This window comes from Balaenoptera borealis (assembly GCF_965194805.1).
Source record: "Balaenoptera borealis genome assembly, chromosome: 5".
In the NCBI taxonomy this organism is placed as follows: Eukaryota; Metazoa; Chordata; class Mammalia; order Artiodactyla; family Balaenopteridae; genus Balaenoptera; species Balaenoptera borealis.
Window position 1 is genome coordinate 12985686 of NC_138862.1, and position 18474 is coordinate 13004159.

Here is an 18474-nt window from a genome sequence, read left to right on the forward strand (position 1 = left end):
GGTCCACGTGGGACTGCTCCATCCTCCTGTGTGCTGCTCTGTGGCGCTTAGGAGGAGAGGGGCCTTTCTCACACTCCGGGCCAGCCTCTCCTGAGGCCACCTGTTCCCTGAAGGCTGGTGGCCTGGCTTTCCTGGCTTTGCATGATGTCTCATCAGAATGCTATTTTTTTTTTCTTTTTAAACTTGCCTTATATAGCCGCATACTAAAACCTACGACTTGAGGAATGAGTTCTTGTTTCTATTCCTTCTAACTGAATAATGCTGTGAGCTGTTGTTTCTGGTTACTAAGCCCTGGCAAAGCACTGCCCATGAGCAGGAGTAAGGGTCCTGAAGCAAGAAGTGGACATTCCAGTGCAAACTGCACAGGGCTCAACAAAGAGGCTTCAGATGGGATCTACCCAGAACTTGTTTCTTCAGCCATCTCTGTGAAGGGTGCTATCCAGTCCTTCAGGGAGAAGCTATGGAGGCTCGTGTCAGGATCTGTTACGTGACATTTACAGATTGTTGTAAATGCATGTGTGTAGAACATCGTACGTGGTTTTCATCCCAGAGTGTGGGTTCTGCTGTTCTCAGCAAGCTATCCTGTTATGTTCATAAACTTCCAAGCTGAAGCGCTTGCTCTGGGGGTTGCTTGTGTAGGACTGATGCCTGGACGGAGTGCGTCCTCCCTGGTGATTCTCGTCAGACTTCCGGCATTTAAAATGGGCAAAACCAGGAGAGTGCCTCCTTGCATAGATGGGTCTGGGTGTTCAGTAGGAACTTCTTGAGAGAAGGGCCCCTGATGAGCAACGTGATGAGATTTTGAGGGAAATCTCAGGGGTAGCAGAAATCCTGGGCTAGAGTCCCCCCTTTAATTGCTTTATTAGCCATGTGACCTTGGGCAAATCATTTAGTCATTTTGAGCCTGTTTCCTCTTCTGTAAAATGAAGTATAATAACCTGCTTCCCTCGCATCAGATAAATTAGACAATGCTTATGATGGTACTTTGAAAGCTGTAAAGCATCAAAAAACAAGTGACAAAGATTTAGCCTTGTTTAAATAGGGTTGATCTGGTTTAGTCTTCTAGCCAGTCTACCCATAAGATTGTATGGATGTAAAAAAAAAAATCTGAAACACCATATTAAAAAATATATATATATATTAACACTGGATTTAGTTCTTTCTCTAATTACAAATAAATGAACATTGTAGAAAATTTGAAAAGTAGAACAATAGTATAAAGAACAAAATAAAACCCACACACAGTCTCACAACTAGAATAATTATTCACTTTTTGGAGTATATCCTTGTCATTTTATATGCAAATTTGGAATTGTTCTTGTCATATTGTTTTTAATAAAATATATTTTATAAACATTTCTGCATCATTAAACATTCCTTTGTAACCTGATTTTTAATGACTACCTAGGATGAAATATCTACTTTAAAACCTGTTTAAAAGTGATCCTATGGTATGAAATTCACACTGTTTAGTGGCTTAACAATTGAGTTTACTTGTCAAATAAGAGAGGAGGCATGAAAGAAATCTTCAACCAGTCACCTCTTTGTCTAACACGAGGATGTGCAGGAGCTGAGAGCCAATGGTTAAAATTTCAGGAATTTGTGAGCCAGTTGTTCAGTCCTTGGTAGCTTCAAATTGGCCATGATTAGGGATATTTACACCAGAGAACTTTGCAAGTGCTAAAAAAATCAGGATTTCTTCCCCCCAAGGAGCTGGTTTCCCAGCACATTACTGTATATTTTGAACCTCCCTCTATACTGTTTGACTTGAAGTTTGAGAAGAGAAAATGACTTCTCTATTCAGCACCCAGAAGACCAAGTCCTAAGATCTTTTCATTAAATAAATCTAAAATGAAATGCTGTATCTTTAGACGTTAGTGGTTCAGTAGTCACAGTCTTCACCTCTTCTGAGGAAAAAGTAAAATACCTGAAAGCAAATGACTTAAGATTTTACATAGTCAATGTTGCACACATCTTTTTTGTTCTTCCTGAATAAGATAAATTACTGGGCAGTTGCTTGCCCGGGAACATGCAGAGAAAGTTCATTTGCAATCACTTTTGAACTGAGGGAAGATAATTGACTCTTCAATCCAGACATGTTCTGGGTACTGATGGTTAATTTTGTTTAATGAGAGCTGGGTTTCATCTGTAGGGTGTTTTTTTATCCAGGCCTCTGATCTCGATGGTCTGAGTGCAGTCAAGGCCAGTCTATATAATTGTAGTCTCTTTGGAGTGTTTACACTTGCTTAAAATCTTGTGATAATAATCTGAGAGGCAGAGAGTGGGAAGTGAGGGGATCTGAGGAAGGGATGTGCTGGAGTCTTGAGTTTTATTGGCCCAAATGTGATTTCAAAGAGAACTGGCCTCATTTCATTCAAATCAGCCCCCTCTTGACCTCTGCGAGCTTGACAAAATTTAATTAACTCGATAACATTTTTCCCCTAAACAATGACCACCGTGGTTTTTAGATCCTCTATTTAATTTTAAGGTGGAGAGGGGGACAAGGTAATTTCTCAAGGGCCGTTTCGACCTTACAACTCACATAAGCTGAAAGGAAACCAGAAATAACTCAAAGGAAGGAAATGAGAATCCAGGAGCGGACTTCGAAGACTTGAGGATAATTTAGTCCTCTTAACGCCGTCACCTTTGTGTCTCTTTCAGCTGCAGGCTTGTAATTTCGGAGGCTTCTTGAGAATCATAGAAATTTTGCAAAAGTAGGATGTATGTTCCATTGAGTAACACTTTCCAAAGCAAATACAAGAGTGTGTGACCATTTTGAAGGGAAATTTTATGAAGCCATCAAAGAGTTTTCCCTGAAGGGGACAGACAGCTGCTTTTGACTGTCACAGTTGCCTCCCCGGGGGTGACCTTTCTGTTCTTAGGCAGCATTTAGTGATCATTTACTGTGTACCAAGGTCTGTGCTCGGAGCTCCACCTAGCTTGTCTCACCCCATTCTCACAAAACCGTCTTTCATAGAAATCTTTATTCCCATTTTAGAGATGCAGAAACTGAGGCTCAGAGAAGTTAAATAAAGTGCCTGAAGTCCTGCTCAGCTGGTGAACGGAGCCTGGGCTTTCCTCCTGTGCAATGCTGCTGCTTCTCTACACTGGGTGCATTTGTGGTTCTTCCTTGCTTCCTAGCAGTAAAACACATAAAGGAAAGCTATATCCGTTACTGTAGTACTAGCAATTTAGTGTCCAGAGGGTTTAGAAGTCATGAGCTTCTCCCTTGTTTTTTTCCTATAATTGAAGCCGACTGAGCCCCCCTTGATGTGAGTTGCCTTCCCTTCCTTTGTCCCTACCTTGAGATTCTCTGGCTGTCGTATCTCCCGGCCTCACCTCTGCTCTGCCCAGAGGTGCTGGCTGGCCTGTTTCAGGCTCTCACCTTTCCATGTATCTTACGTCTCCCTTGCAGCCACCTTCCGTGTGATTGATTTTACTGCACTTATCACAACGAACATCATATTTTATGTTTGTATGTTTAATGTCTGTCTCTCTATTGGAGTGTTATCTCCACGAGGGCAGTGATTTTATCTGTCTTTTGGCTTGTGCTGCAAGGAATGCAGCCACGTGGTAAATGCTCATTTATTGTTCAATGGACTGAATGAATATTGCTGCATCACTTACCTATTTTCTCGCATTGTCAGCCTCTGTCCACTCTGGTTTCTCGAATCTCACCCTGCAAGCATGCCCAGGTCTCTTCTTGGTGACAAACATCCTCCCTGTGACCCTGCTATCCTGCTTGTAAGTGTACCCACTCCACCCCCTGTGGTATTCCACCCTGGGCATTACTGAATCCACTCTTTTGAAAGCCACCAAGGAGTTCCTTCAAAGTGCTACTGTCTCTGAAAGCCCTAAAACTTCCAACAATTTAAAATTGTCCTCCCCTTTAAAATTCTCTTCTCAGTTGTCCGTATTGGTCAGTGACACATGATGAAATATGCAGGGGCAAGATGCCATGAGGCCTGGGATTTGCTGTAAAACATTTCAGTAAAGTAACTATACAGCAAGAGGGAGGGATCGCATGGGCATGGCTTGATCACTGGTTATGGTTGCATGGGTATCGGGCTTCATTATATCTTTATTGTTGTGTGTGTATGAAAGTTTTTTTTATAAATTTATTTATTTATTTATTTTTGGCTGCGTTGGGTCTTCGTTGCTGCATGCGGGCTTTCTCTAGTTGCATCGAGCAGGGGCTACTCTTCGTTGTGGTGCGCAGGCATCTCATTGCGGTGGCTTCTCTTGTTGTGGAGCATGGGCTCTAAGCGCGTGGGCTTCAGTAGTTGTGGCGTGTGGGCTCAGTGGTTGTGTCACGGGCTCTAGAGCACAGGCTCAATAGTTGTGGCACACGGGCTTAGTTGCTCTGCGGCATTTGGGATCTTCTTGGACCAGGGCTTGAACCCTTGTCCCCTGCATTGGCAGGCGGATTCTTAACTACTGAGCCCCCACGGAAGTCCCTGTGTGAAAGTTTTTGTCAGACCAAAAAACAAATGCTCTCGTGCTCCGTCCTTAACGGCATCTGACCTGCGCTCCTCCTTGCTGCACTTTCCGGCCGCTCTCCTTCCTGTTGCCTCCCTTTGCTTCTGCCCTTGCCTCTGCCCTTGCCTTTGTTTCTCTCTCTAGGCTCTCTTGGATACTTCCCACCCTGCCATGACCTCAGTGGCCAGTGCTGGGTCTCTAACTCCTACAGCCCTGAACTGTCTCCCCAGGCCCTGCTCTGAATTCCCAACGACCCGAATCCCTCCACCACCCTAGCCCCATGCCCTCCAGATGCATGCAGCATGTTTGCTCTGATGGGAACTGACCGTTTCTTCTCAAGGCCCTGCACACCCCTGTCCCCTTCCCATGCCTCCTGAGTTCTCAATGACATTGTCCTCCTTCTTGTGCCCTGGTCGCAAAACCCTAGAGTCACACAGCCTCTTCGCCATTCCTTGCCCCACCTCCAATGAACTGTCAGGTGCCCTCTCTTCTTTCCCAAAGCCTCTTCTTCCCCTCCCTGCCCATTTCTCTGTTACCATTTATCCTTATTCAGGCTTCATTATTTCTTGCCTGAATTATTGCTTAGTTGGTCTTCATGCTTTAATTCCTACCCCCTGATCCAATGAACTCACCATTGTCCAATGAATCTTCTCACGTTCGGCATTACATCATAGCACATGGAATACATTTCTCTTAACCTGAGACTCTAGTTCTCCTGATCTGGCCCCAGATGGCTTCCCAGCTATATCGCCCACTTTTCCTATCTGGCACTCTGAGCTTTTGTCAACCAGAACATGCTTGTGTCTCAACCCTGCCCTTTTTCTATATATATAGTTCTTACTGTCCTTCAGGGTCCTGCTTGAATGCCACTTCTTCCAGGAAGCCCTTGCTGATTTCTCAGTCAGAAGTAACTTCTCCCACCTCACCATTCCTGAATTACTTCAGGATGTTCTTCTTGCCTCATATGATTTCATATAATAATTTTGTGGGAAACTTTCCTGCAAGACTAGGATTTTTTTTTTTCCCCATGGCCCAACGTGTTACGAGACTGTGTGCTGGAGATAATTAATACTTGTTAAATAAGAGGAGAATTTTAATCCCTTGTCTACTTTGTACAGTTATGATGATAAGCGGAAAAATGTGAAAAACGTCTAAGCTGAGAAAAAATTTTATACCCAAGCATTCTGAATTGCTTTTAATATTTCAGACTGACATATGAGACTAAAAAGAAACTGCCCCAAAATGCAGTGGTGGTGTGGGGTTAGAATTCATTGTTAACCAATGCAAATAGGAATTCAAGGGGAAAATACCAAATTGAACTCATTTACATGTGTAATTACCCACCTGTGATCACTCCACTGTCTTATGTATTCCATCTTTCTCCTCCCACATCCAGTTAAAAATACTTTGTATCATTTTTTTTCCTAACCAAATACAACGAATTCTTGGAATTGGGGGTGGGGTGTGGATGCAACTCCGCCACTTGAAGCAAGATGCGATCGGGCCTCACGTGTGCAGTCAGTGTGGGACAGAAGCTAAGCAGATAAACATTTAAGCCACATTCAAATATGCAAGAGGTTTGGAAATAAATGGCATTGGAAATATCTTGCTGCTTTCAGCCATCAGGAAAGCCATGAAAGAAAACCACGGCTCTTATTAACGTGGAAATCCACCCTATGGTAACCTGAAATTGTTGCTTCCTCTCATGAGAAGGTACTAGATAGGGTAGGAAGGTGTCAGGGGCTTTGCCTTCTCAAGAGACTCTTTTTGGGGGTAGTAAAGGATACCTCAGAGCTTGGGGGGAGAAGCCCTTGAGCTTGAGGAGGCAAAAGAAAAGTGGTTATTTGGATTCCTTAGTGTCTGGGTGCGGGAAGGAATTGTAACCCCTGGGGATGCTCTCCAGGGCGCCTGTGGTCCGCAGTGCAGGGCTCTGATGGAGCAGCCCTGGGTCACCCAGAGGGCGGGGGCCTTCCCGCGAGTCCCTGGCCACTCACAGCAGGGGCATCGCCTCCCAGACCCTGCCAGGCCCGCTGTGAACCAGAACCCGAATTCAGCAAGACCCCCGGTAATCCACACGCACGTTCACGTTTGAGATGCGCTGCTTAGAGGACAGGGAATAAACGCCCCTTTCGTAGGCTCATCTGTTTGGTCACGATTATTAATACCTGTGAACACCATAGTCATTTTTTCAACGCCTCATTTGACACTTGTAAAGTAGGTTAGTATTACTCTCCGGCCTTTGAGGTGTTTTTTTTTTTCTGAATCAGACCACAAGGGGCCGCATTTCGCCGCATAAATACTCATCGCGTCCAGCCTGATCACAGCCGCAGCGGCAAACGGAGTTGCTGCAGAAGCCGCTTCCCAGAAGTAGGCTCCTGAGCCTCAACCTGGAGTTTATCCCTCTCTTGGCTCTTGTAACCAAGCTCCTTAATTAAAGTAACGGGCAAGGCTTCTCCCCGCCAGCCCCCCACCAGTGCCAAGGGCTTGGGTTACTCAGCATTCATTCTGAAATTGTCTACACCTACACTCCCACAAGCTTTCCCCCAAGAGATTTACATTTTACACTGGGAAGTTAATTATGTTTTCTCTTTCAGTCATTTCTTATGTTTCCATGACTCGGTTCATTACAAGTCCCCTCCCCCAGTGCTTTTGAGACCTTAATGCTGCGTTTGCCAGCATTAATTCCAAAATCCCTTTGGAATTGCCAAGAGGGGTGTCAGCCTTCCCAAGGAAGCACATTTCTGATCACCTGGCTCATGTGTCTGACTCACAAGACTTCCCAGGAATCCTCGCCTGTATCAGTACCATATATTCCTTTGGAAGCATTAAGGGACACTATTATTTCTCTATAGGGTGAGGCGCCAAAAGCATTTTATTCATATTAAAACATTTTCCAACATCTTAAATAAATTCAGACAATTCCATTTTGAATCAGACTTCTATTCACTGAAACAGAAGATTGTTTTTTTATACTCGTGCATTAAATTATTTTGCTCAACAGAATATAGCTGAGGCAAACAAATAATGCTGTGAGGTCGGACCAGACTAGGAAGCCTGGCGCCTTAGGGTCTGGGTCCCGCTGTGCCTCTAACTAGCAGAGCAATTCGTGTCCTCGGCTTCCTATCTCCCAGCCTCGGTTTCCTCAACTGTATAATGAGGAGGCTGAACTAGAATGGTCTATATGTCTCCTCCTTTAATTAATCCAGTAAAAGCAATCAGAAGTTTTGTTGTTTTAATTAAGCATTGATTTGAAATGGAAAACTTGATCAATAGCTGATAGAGAATCATACCAAGCATCTGTAATCTGATGGACATTGACAGTATTCTGTCCTTTAGAGAATCAGGACCACAAAAGAGACTTCAAATGGAAGCACAGCTCACATTTACTGCTGCTGCTTAATTAACAGTCGTAGGTGGCTGGCGGGTGGCGCGTCTTGAAGATATTCTTGAATCAGCTCACGGAATCCTGATTAGGATTAACACATGGGTGTGTGAACATTTAACAGCATCTCTGGTCACCAACGTTTGATTGAGAATCTTAATTATTAAAATACATTAATGATTTCTTTTGTCACTACTTGAGTTGCTTTCAGTGAAAAAAATATACCTCCTTCTGTAGTCATTTCACTTTTGCTTGTCCTCCTGTTCTCTCCCCCGGCCCCATCACTGTGTCCCCTTAGCAAAGACATAACCAACCAGAGCTTAAATTAATCAGGGTTGGATGTCAGGCACAGGGTAGGGCGAGTGAAATCCCGGGATACCAGCTCACCAGGCAGAGTTTCCAAGGCAACCGCTGTTGTCTGTGTCTTCACTCTGAAGGGAAACAGGAGAATCTGGTCCTGACGTGGCTCTGAGGAGAACCAGCGTGGGGTGAAATGATCTGTGAATGAGGAGACTTTGATTCCAGCCCTGTGTTTGTTTTACCTCTGTAAGGATAGATCTTATTCACATTTATTTTCTCTAGCTCTGAAATGAGGATTTGAATTGAACTACTTTGGGATGGGCAGTTAAAAACATATTTAAAATATACACACACTACGGGTCTGAGAATCACTAGATGATCTTCCAATGATGAAGAAGTGACAAGAGTCAGAAGTCTCACAGGAAAAAGAAATAATTTTTGCCATTAAATGAAGGAAGGATTAGCATGGGCCAAGATACAGAAAAAAGGGCAGAGGACAGTCCCCAACCAGAACAGCTTCCGTCTTCAAGATTTTCTCATTGTTAGTGAGACTATAACATTTATTGTCCAAACCAAGACACATTAGAGGGTAAAAGGGGGAGATATAGTAATTAAAGGTCAGGCCAGGATGACAGATGTAAACCTTCCCAGGCTAGCCAGTGTGTACATCACCCCATCTTTTGCGCTGCATGGTAAGAAAGCTTTGGAACAAAGATCCCCTCGGCTAAAAGAGTTTGAAAACCGCTAGGCTCAAGTGATGAAGATTCTGGGTCATCTGCTGAGACTTATTCAGGTGGGAGTGGAATAGAAAAATGGAGAAACATGAGAGGGTTTGAACAGTCATTCAGGGAGACTTGACAGGGAATCAAACAGAAATGAATGGAAAAGGCTTGGAGGTCTTGTTTGTCGCTGAGGGAGCACAGTTTTCGTTGGCCCCAGTCAGCAGATTTGTGACTTTATCCAGTAAAGACTAGAGTAATTATGATTTACCTTTCAGCAGGTTTCTGGGGAAAAAAAATCCCAACACAATAAACATGAAAACAGTTTGTGGTTATGATTAATCCTGTTTTCTGTAAAGAAATTCACTCAAAGTGGACATCAGTAAGCTTATGAAATATACTTATTCTTATCCTCAAAGAAATAAACTGAGTTTGCCATATATTGCAAGTTAATGATAAGATAAAATAAACGGAAAAGCCTGCAGTCCTTTTATAGTGTTAAATATACTTACCTCAGGTGTAAGCACATGTTTGTTTTTTAGCCAGATGAGGTTTCCTGATGGAATAATCTTAAAAGTTTAAAATTATGTCTTACTTCGGGCTGCTATAACAGAATACCACAGACTGAGTGGCTTATAAACAACAGAAATTTATTTCTCACAGTTCTGGAGGCTGGAAGTCTAAGATCCGGGGGGCAGTACCACTGGGTTCTGGGAAGAACCCTCTTCCAGGTTGCAGACAGCTGTTTTCTTGTTGTTTCGTCATGTGGTGGAGAGAGGGTCAGAGAACTCTCTGGGGTCTCTTTTATAAGGGCACTAATCTCATTTATGAGGGCTCCACCTTCATGACCTAATAGGCCTCACCTCCTAATAATATCACACTGGGAGTTAACATTTCAACCTATGAATTTGGGGTGGGGGGGCAAAACACAAACATTCAGATCATTGAAAAGTAATCCAGAAATGTACTTTTATTGTAGAAAAATTAGAAAATACAGGTAACTGAAATAAAGACAATAAAACCATCTGTAAATCTAAACACTATTAATATTTTAGTATGGATCCTTCCACACTATTTCCTGTGCATTTATTTATACGTATAATTATGAAAATGACAGCTGCAGTAATTATTATTATTAATTATGAAGTTTTCCATGTTAACAAACATACTTTTACAACATTGTTTTAATGACTGTATAATAGTTCACAATATTGAATAGTTCATTTAACCAAACTCCTGGCATTAGGTAGAAGTTTGTTTCCAGACTTTTTGTATTATAAACAATGTGGTATTGAATATCTTCTAGTGAAATCTTTGTGCACATGTAGTGAATGAACCTGGAGTGTGTGATGTAACAGTAGGTCTGAGAGCTGAGATCTGTTAGCTCTGGGCTCCGTTTGTGATTCACCTGTGGAATGAACACACGATAAGAATGGAAGAGGAGATGTGGGTTTTGGTTCCCACCCAGATACACTATCCTGAACATGTCACTTAACCATTTCATGATTCAGTGTTCTTATTTGTAATGACTTTACAGGAAAATAGAGATGATGAATGAATCTGACCCTTGAACTGGACAAATGTGAGGATTAGATGGGGTAACAGTTTGAAAAACCATTTAAAGTTATAAAGCCGTTTACGGTATAGGGACATATTCTTTTCTTTCCAAAATGCTATTTAAAATTTTTCTATTAAGTCAACTAAAACTGTTTCTAATTTTTGACATTCTCCAGAAAATGGATTTTTCTGAGCCAATCAACAAGTGTTGGGTAATTTGGAAGCTGTGGTCCCTGAATTGGCACTTCCAGGCAGAAGCTAATAGAAAGCTTCAGGCGAATCAGGCAGCCTGGCCACCTCCTGGATGACCACACACCAAAGGCAGAGGGAGCACGTGGCTCGCAGAGGCAGCACCCCTTGCTGTGTGATCCCGGGGGGCGGGGAGTTGGCTCTCTGGCCCCTTCACCCTCCCTCCTGCTCCCATCAGTCAGGAGGCTACTCTGAAGCTGGAGAGTGACTTGGGCCTGATCCTGTCCAGCCCGAGAGAGACGGAGGCCAGCCTGCTGTCAGAGACAACAACGGCTGTTACAAGGGAAGTCTGGGGAAAATATTTTAAAAAAGAATGCTGGGAATTCCAGCTCCAGTTGGGTGAGGGCCCCAAAGGGACAAGTAGGGAGCATGAATGGAAATTTGCAGCCTGAGGACAAGGGACAAGCCTACAGCTGGAAACTGCATGCCTCCCACGTACCTGTCACTCATCCATAAGATGGAAAAGCAAAGGGCGAAATGCTATTCACCAAACATGAAGGGGTCTAGAGCCTTCCTTCCCTCTGTTCCTTGTCCCCAGGATGCCCCATGCCGGTGGGCGGGCACCATTCACATGGTGTTCTGTGAGATACTGCATCCCCTTGTGCTGGAGAGGCCCCATGGGCCTCACACACTCTGTCTCTTTCCTCCTCCCCTGCCTCGGGGAGATGGTGAGCACATAGTAGGTGCTCATTTTGTGCTCACCAAATGGAGGAGTAAACAGTACAGGACACAGAGAGGGGAAGCTGAGGACCTCCTACCCACCCATGGGAGACCTTGGCACCCCTAGCCTGCCAATGATGCGGCCTGCAGGACCTGCACGGTAATTCTCAGCTTCCTAAAGAAAATAACTTTATTCCCACCCACGTAGGAGGAAGATGTCTTGGGTTACAAGGAAAGGGGTAAATGCAAAATGGTAAAGACAACAATTCTGAGTTATCTGAAATGTGCATTGTAAAGCTAACATATTTTGCATCCATGGAGAGGTCCCCAAACTGGAACTCTGTGTGCTAGGAGTCCATCTGAGTTAAGTAAGGGAGAAAGCAAAGGCTATTTCGGGCCACACGCTGGAGCTGACCAACAAGAGTCCACTCATTTTACTAGAGCAGAGACGGACAAGTGCTAGGTTTTTAAAAGACCTTTCTTTGTTGTAGGTATCTCGGTTGCAATTTTTTAAAGTTCTCCCAGCTAACTTAAGTATGATATCTAATGCTGACCAATTAAACATCCCAGCACATTTCCCCAATTCTCTTAAACTGTATGATGATGGTGTGGAAGATGGAGAGACCTATTAGTAAAACTGACCTTTATTTTATTTGCTGTTTATAGAGAAAGACTTATAGTACCTGATGAATATGAGGCAGTGTCCTATTATAGGCCATAAACAATGAAACATGAATGCTTCCAAGAGTCATTAATCTCATGTGCACATAGAGACGGTCTCCTGCCTGCAGGAAATAGAGGCTGGAAAAAGGCGTTCGTCTGGCGTAAATAGCTAACTTTTGTGGTGGCCTTCAAATATCAAGTTTCTATTTTTGTTTGATGACTTCAGTTTTTCAATTGCTGGCAAATCATAATGGGAGGGACAGATTGATATGGGTTTATTCTCTTAAATGTTAAGTTCACGAAGAGATATTCAAAAGCTCCATTTGGGGGCTGAGAGGTTAAAGGTAATGTCTCTGTTTTGAGCTTCCCAGACTCCAGCATAAAGTGCTTAAGGGGAAACTTTTTTTTTTTAATTGAAGCATACTTAATTTACAATGCTGTGTTAGTTTCTGGTATACAACAAAGTGATTCAGATATATATACACATATATATACTTTTAAATATTTTTTCCATTATAATTTATTACAAGATATTGAATATAGTTCCCTGTGCTATACAGTAGGACCTTGTTGTTTATCTGTTTTATATGTAGTAGTTCGTATCTGCCAATCCCAAACTCCTAATTTATCCCTCCTCACCCCTTCCCCTTTGGTAACCATAAGTTTGTTTTCTGTGTCTGTGTTTCTGTTTTGTAAATAAGTTCATTTGTATCATTTGTTTAGTTTCCACATATAAGTGATACCATATGATATTTGTCTTTGTGTGACTTACTTCACTTAGTATGATAATCTCTAGGTCCATCCATGTTACTGCAAATGGTATTCTTTCTTTCTTTTTTATGGCTGAATAGTATTCCACTGTATGTATGTATGTATGTATGTATGTATGTGTGTGTGTGTGTGTGTGTGTGTGTGTATATGTACACACACACACACACACACACACCCCACATCTTCTTTATCCATTCATCTGTCGATGGACATTTAGGTTGCTTCCATGTTTTGGCTATTGTGAATAGTGCTGCTACGAACATTGTGGTGCCTGTATCATTTCCAATTCTTTTTCTCCAAATATATGCCCAGGAGCGAGATTGCAGGATCACATGGTAACTCTATTTTTAGTGTTTTGAGGAACCTCCATACTGTTCTCCATAGTGGCTGTACCAATTTACATGGGGAAAATCATTGCTTAAGGGGAAGTGATGGTTAGTGATCTAAGAATTTGGGGTTAGACAACTTGAAGAGAGGGAGTGTGGGAGAAAAGAAGAGATAGCAAGAGACAAAGACAGACAGACAGACAGTCAGACACTGTGAGTTGAATTGGTACTTTTAGGAGCTGCAGAAATCATCCTGGAATATTGTTTCCTCAAGGCTGTTCACGCAGGTGAGAGAAAGACTCACTTACACCTCGTTACCTCTTAAGCGACAGTGTTGGAGGAAATCTGTTAGAAACCCTTCCTTCCCCTTCTTTGCCACCTCCAGCGCTCACAATTCTGTCAGACTTTCTGAACTGAGAAAGGGGGGAGAAGAGGGGGTAGTAGCAGAATGGCCACACCAGGGAGTCTGAGTGGTTAGAGAGAAATTAGGTCTTATACCTGTGCAATCAACCTATGAGCAGCAAGGCTCCTTCCAGAGCCCTGGGGGCTCCGCTGGACCCCAGCTGGGGGAGCCAAGTGCTGGAGAGGAAAGACTATGGGCGGGGATGGGGTGGGCGGCTGCATGTGAGCCCCCTGGGAGACTGGAGAGACAGCACACGGAGTCCTGGCAGTCTGGATGTCAGAGCAGGGTGACCTGGTCTGGCTCCCAGCCAGTCAACATGGGACATGGTCAGCATGCTGGTTACGCATGTGTGTCTCTGCAAAGATAACTGGCTGTCTTTAGGGATTTGTTATGGGGAGAGGGAGGCTTGGTTAGTACAGAACATCTGTATTGTTCAAAAAAAAATTTTTTTTTTTTACTAGTGTGTATTTTATAATTAGGAAAAAAAACCAGTATAGATATTTTCATTTTGGGGAAAAAAAATTGGGGCATGAATCAAGGCTCAGTTAGGTTCAGTGTTAGGGGCTGGTGGACCCCATGCTGTTGGCTGGCTCATGGGCTGGGCCTAACGTCAGGGAAAGAAGGTTGAGTCTGAAGTCAGAAGGTGGCGCTTTGGCTTCTGTCCCGCTCTGTCCCATCAGGAAGCAGCCGTCTTCTGAGCCTCAGTGTTTTGCTCTGTGAAATGGGGTGGTTGAAAGGCTTAAATGACACCTCACAGAGTGGTTGAGGGGCTTAGGTGAAAACGCCCCATAAACATTGTAAGGTCTCACCAACAAGTTTGTGTGATTTTTCCCCACTGAGGCTGGAAGATCCACGGGGCCTCGCCTTTGCCTTCACCTCCAAGACAGAGTCAACTATCACTGATGTATGAGAGAAGCACAAACGTCAGCAATGAGTGCCTGCTCAGCATTTTGATTGCCTTTATTTTGTGTCTTTCTTCAGCTGGTAATCCTGTTTTGGGGAGACAAGGAGATGCAGCATATCTGCAGGGCTCTGTACATACAGAGTGTTGCGTGGAGGGGGAAAAAGACCCCTATGCTCAGCCTCTCGCCTCAGGTCTGTAAATCGTCAGAGAATAATGCCCCCACATTGCTCTGCGAGGCTGCGGTAGGAGGCCAGGGTCCCCGCCCAGACTTCAGGACACCATGTTGAAATGCAAGATGGTGAGGACCTATCAACCATCGTTCTCTCTGCCAGTGAACTCTGGAGTCTTTGCTCAGCCTGGGAAGTCTAATGACAGCTAAGAAAGTGATCTTGGATTTATTTTGGGGGCTTTCCAAAGCTCGAGGGGAAAAGTAATTTTATTTATATAAAGAAGAAAAAAATACCCAGAAACCTTTTGCCAGCTGAAGCCTTTCTTCATCTTTTTTTCTAGCTTCTTGACTCCTGTAACTTCCTAAGCCTGGAGTAAGGCAAGTTTACTGTCTCGAACAAAGGGTGGTTTATATTCTTTTGCTGTAAGACAGATGGGGGAGGGGGAGGAAGTAAGAGAGACTCCGGGTTCAGATCTTTCTTTCTAGAGAATATGAAGTTATTCTGGTGAAGTAGCTTCCCTGGTCCATAGGTTAAATAAACATCACACATATGGGAAAAGTTAGAGAGGACTCATGAAGCCCACGGGGCCAAAACGATGTCTCGTTGGTATTGAGTGAACCAAAGAATTCCACTGAGAGCCTATGTTAAGATCTCTGACCCCATTAGGTCTGAATGAAGAAGGGCAGAAAGATGAATTAATTGCTGACACTAGTTTTATTTCCCTTTGGCTCCAATGGTTTGAACATGCTGTGTATTCGTCTATGTTCTGGTCTACAAATGGGACCCAGTCCCTGTGTTCGATTTGATTTAACATGCTTTTATTGAGCACCTGCTATATACCTGGCTTCTAGCTGAGTATTGTAGGGGGACAACCGAAGAGATATACCAACAAGGGCCATGTGGAGAATGGAAAGAGCATGAGTACGAATCCAGCACCTGGGACCCTGGGCTACGTACTAATGGCATTAAATCTCAGCTCCCTTGTCTGTAAGATGGGGAGAGATCACCTAGAGGAGAAATTAAACTGCATGAGATAACATATGTAAATGTCATAAAGTTCTTTGGGTTGCAAGGAACAAAACCCACTTCAGACAAGTTTAACCAGGAAAGGGAGTTGGGTGTTGGAAGGGCATTGGGGTCTCTCCTGGAATTCACTGAAAGGTTAAGTGTAGGGGCCAGAGGGAGGGCCGGACCGGGGCTATTCTGGGGTCCCAGCAGGGGGAGTGTCTTCCCCACAAAGTCTCCAGGACAAGGTTCCGCTCCAGTGCAGTTCCCTGTGCCTTGCTTCGCTCTGCCTCTCATCAGGAGGCGTCTGTGTGGCTGAGTTAGCTCCGGCCAGGGAGGCAGAGCCTGGTCTAGAAGCATGGGGAGGATGGGGAATGGCTGCCATAACAAGGTACCGCAGACCGGGAAGGGTGGGGCAGGAAGCTTAAACCACAGAAGTTGATTTCCTCGCAGTCCTGGAGGCTGGAAGTCTGAGATCAAGGTGTTGGCAGGTGTGGTTTCTTCTTGAGGCCTCTCTCCTTGGCTTGCAGATGGGGGTCTTCTCACCATGTCCTCAAGTGGTCTTTTCCCTGTGGAGGATCTGTGTCCTAATCTCCTCTTCTTATAATGGCACCAGTCACATTGGATTAGGGCCCACCCTAATGGCCTCTTTTTAACTTGATTACCTCTTTAAAGACCCTATGTCTGAGCACAGTCACGCTGTGAGGTGCTGGGGTTTAGAATATCAAATATGAATTTTCGTGGCACACAGTTCAGCCCAGACCAATGCCCTCCAGCAAAGAGGGTTGTCATGGGCTGGGAAGACAAGCCCACAGTTGTCTGCTCTAGAACAGCCTGAGATCAGGGCTGGGGACATAGGAGTCTCTTTTGAAATGTGGGTCCTCTCCTCTTCTCCCTGCAAAACACTAGGTCTCTGTCGTCAAGGAGCTCGTCCTCCTCCAGGGGAGATGGTGCCTGGGGCCATGAGACAAATCTCGAGCCCTGGGGAGGATACAAACTTGGGACTTGGGAGTTCAGGTCTGGGTTGTGCCACTGCTCACCAAGTGGGTAAGAGATGTCACCTTTCAAGTCTGTTTCTTGTGGGTAAGATGGGGAGGGTAGGTAGAGGTGAGTGGGCGCAATGACCCGAGGATTCCATGATTCCAAGCCGTGCATTAGTTAAGGGCAGAGTGCCAAAGTGAGGGGTAAGTAATTGGTGTTGGCTCAAGTCACCGGGAAAGGTTTTGTGCTTGCTTAGAATGGAGTGTTTCCCATAATCTTTGCTTGGGCTGGAGCCAGCCATCCTCCATGAATGACTGACTTTTTTGGTCAAAAGTAACTCATCTCTTTTTCTTCTGGCCAAAAAACAAAAGCAAAAATCCAAAAAACAACAAACACCCCCAAACCAGCCACCCCCCAAACAAACAAACAAACAAACAAAACCGAAACAAAGGAACTTCTGCCCTTCAGAGCCAAAGCAGCACAGGTTTTGGGGGGAGTCTCAGAGAAAGGTACTTTCTGCCTGCTTCCCTCAGCCGTCACCCTGTCTGCCGGGCTCCAGCTCTGGCCGACCCTGCTGGAATCTCTTTGCGCAGCTCCAGTTGCTGCCCTGGAAATTCCAAAGTCCAGTTACTGAGAGAGAAGCCTCTGAAATGGGTCTACCTGGACCTTGGCGACAAAGGGAAGGAGCTAGAACAAGAGTCAGACAATCAAAGAGTAGGAAGATTTCCTCAGCTCTGGTTCTGGAATGTTCCCACAAGGAGCATGCCGTCGGTTGACTGTTCACTTGAATGACTCTTCGGGCTTTTACTTTACTCAGAAACCCTTGCTGGGGTTAAGGGGCTCAATAAACCACACTCTCCCTTCCTTGCCTGAATCCTGCAACAACTGATGATCAGAAAAAAGGGACGGAGGATGGGCCCCCAGGGCACAGTCATGTTTCCTGACAGAAGCCACAGAGTCAGACACAGGCCTGTAAAACCAGTGGTTAAGAAGGAATAGACCAAGCGGTGTGTCCCAGATCTAAACACCAGGGGCTGAGTGATGCTGGTTTGGTGACTCTTTCCAACAAATGACGGAAGAGTCACGGAGGGTCTTTCCAGTGAGAGGCTGAGTGTCATGCTAGTAAATGTCCTGCCTGAGGAGAGGAAATGTAAGAGTAGGGAAGAAAAGCTTCTCCTCCATATTGCGGTCTCCCCAAGACACGCACCCAAGACATTCAGGTGTGAGACGTTTGATAGGACACCAGCAGCTTAACACTGAGTACGAGCGGCTGGCCCTCCTTGCCTTTGGAAGTCCTATGGCTAGACCACCGCCAGGAACTCCTCCCTGGGTTCCTCCTTCCCAAGCCTTGTCCTCCTCTTGTGTTGCAGGATCCTCTGTACCTTGAAGGGACTTCTGCAAAATTCTCCTTCATTTTAGCAGTTCACCTCCTCCACATCCAAGGAACATTAAGTGCCTCTGCTATCATCTGCTTTGGCATTCACCCTTTATCATCTCAGAAGAGCCAGCAGGGACTTTGCAGTTCCTCTCTCCTTTGTCTGTGTAGGAGGAAGGGAACAATTTAGATATTTACTTTTCCACTGATGATGAAAGATGCCACCTTCCATTAGAAGGCAGAAGTGACTGCAACCTGGTTGGGTGTTGGGGAGAATTCATTTACAGTTTATGACCCTTCCATAATGGGCTAAATGATCCCCTAAGCATTTAAGAGGGTAATGAAGTCAATGACCAGTTAACCAATTAAGACTGTAACGTTGAGAACGGTGTGAATTACAGAGATAATGTGATTTTCTGAACGGAATCCAGATTTCAGCTCCACTTATGCAATAGTCCATTTTTTTCCCCTCTAATTTAAATTGCTGCCTAAATTATTTACTGAATATGTACGTTGATCTGGTTTGGGAC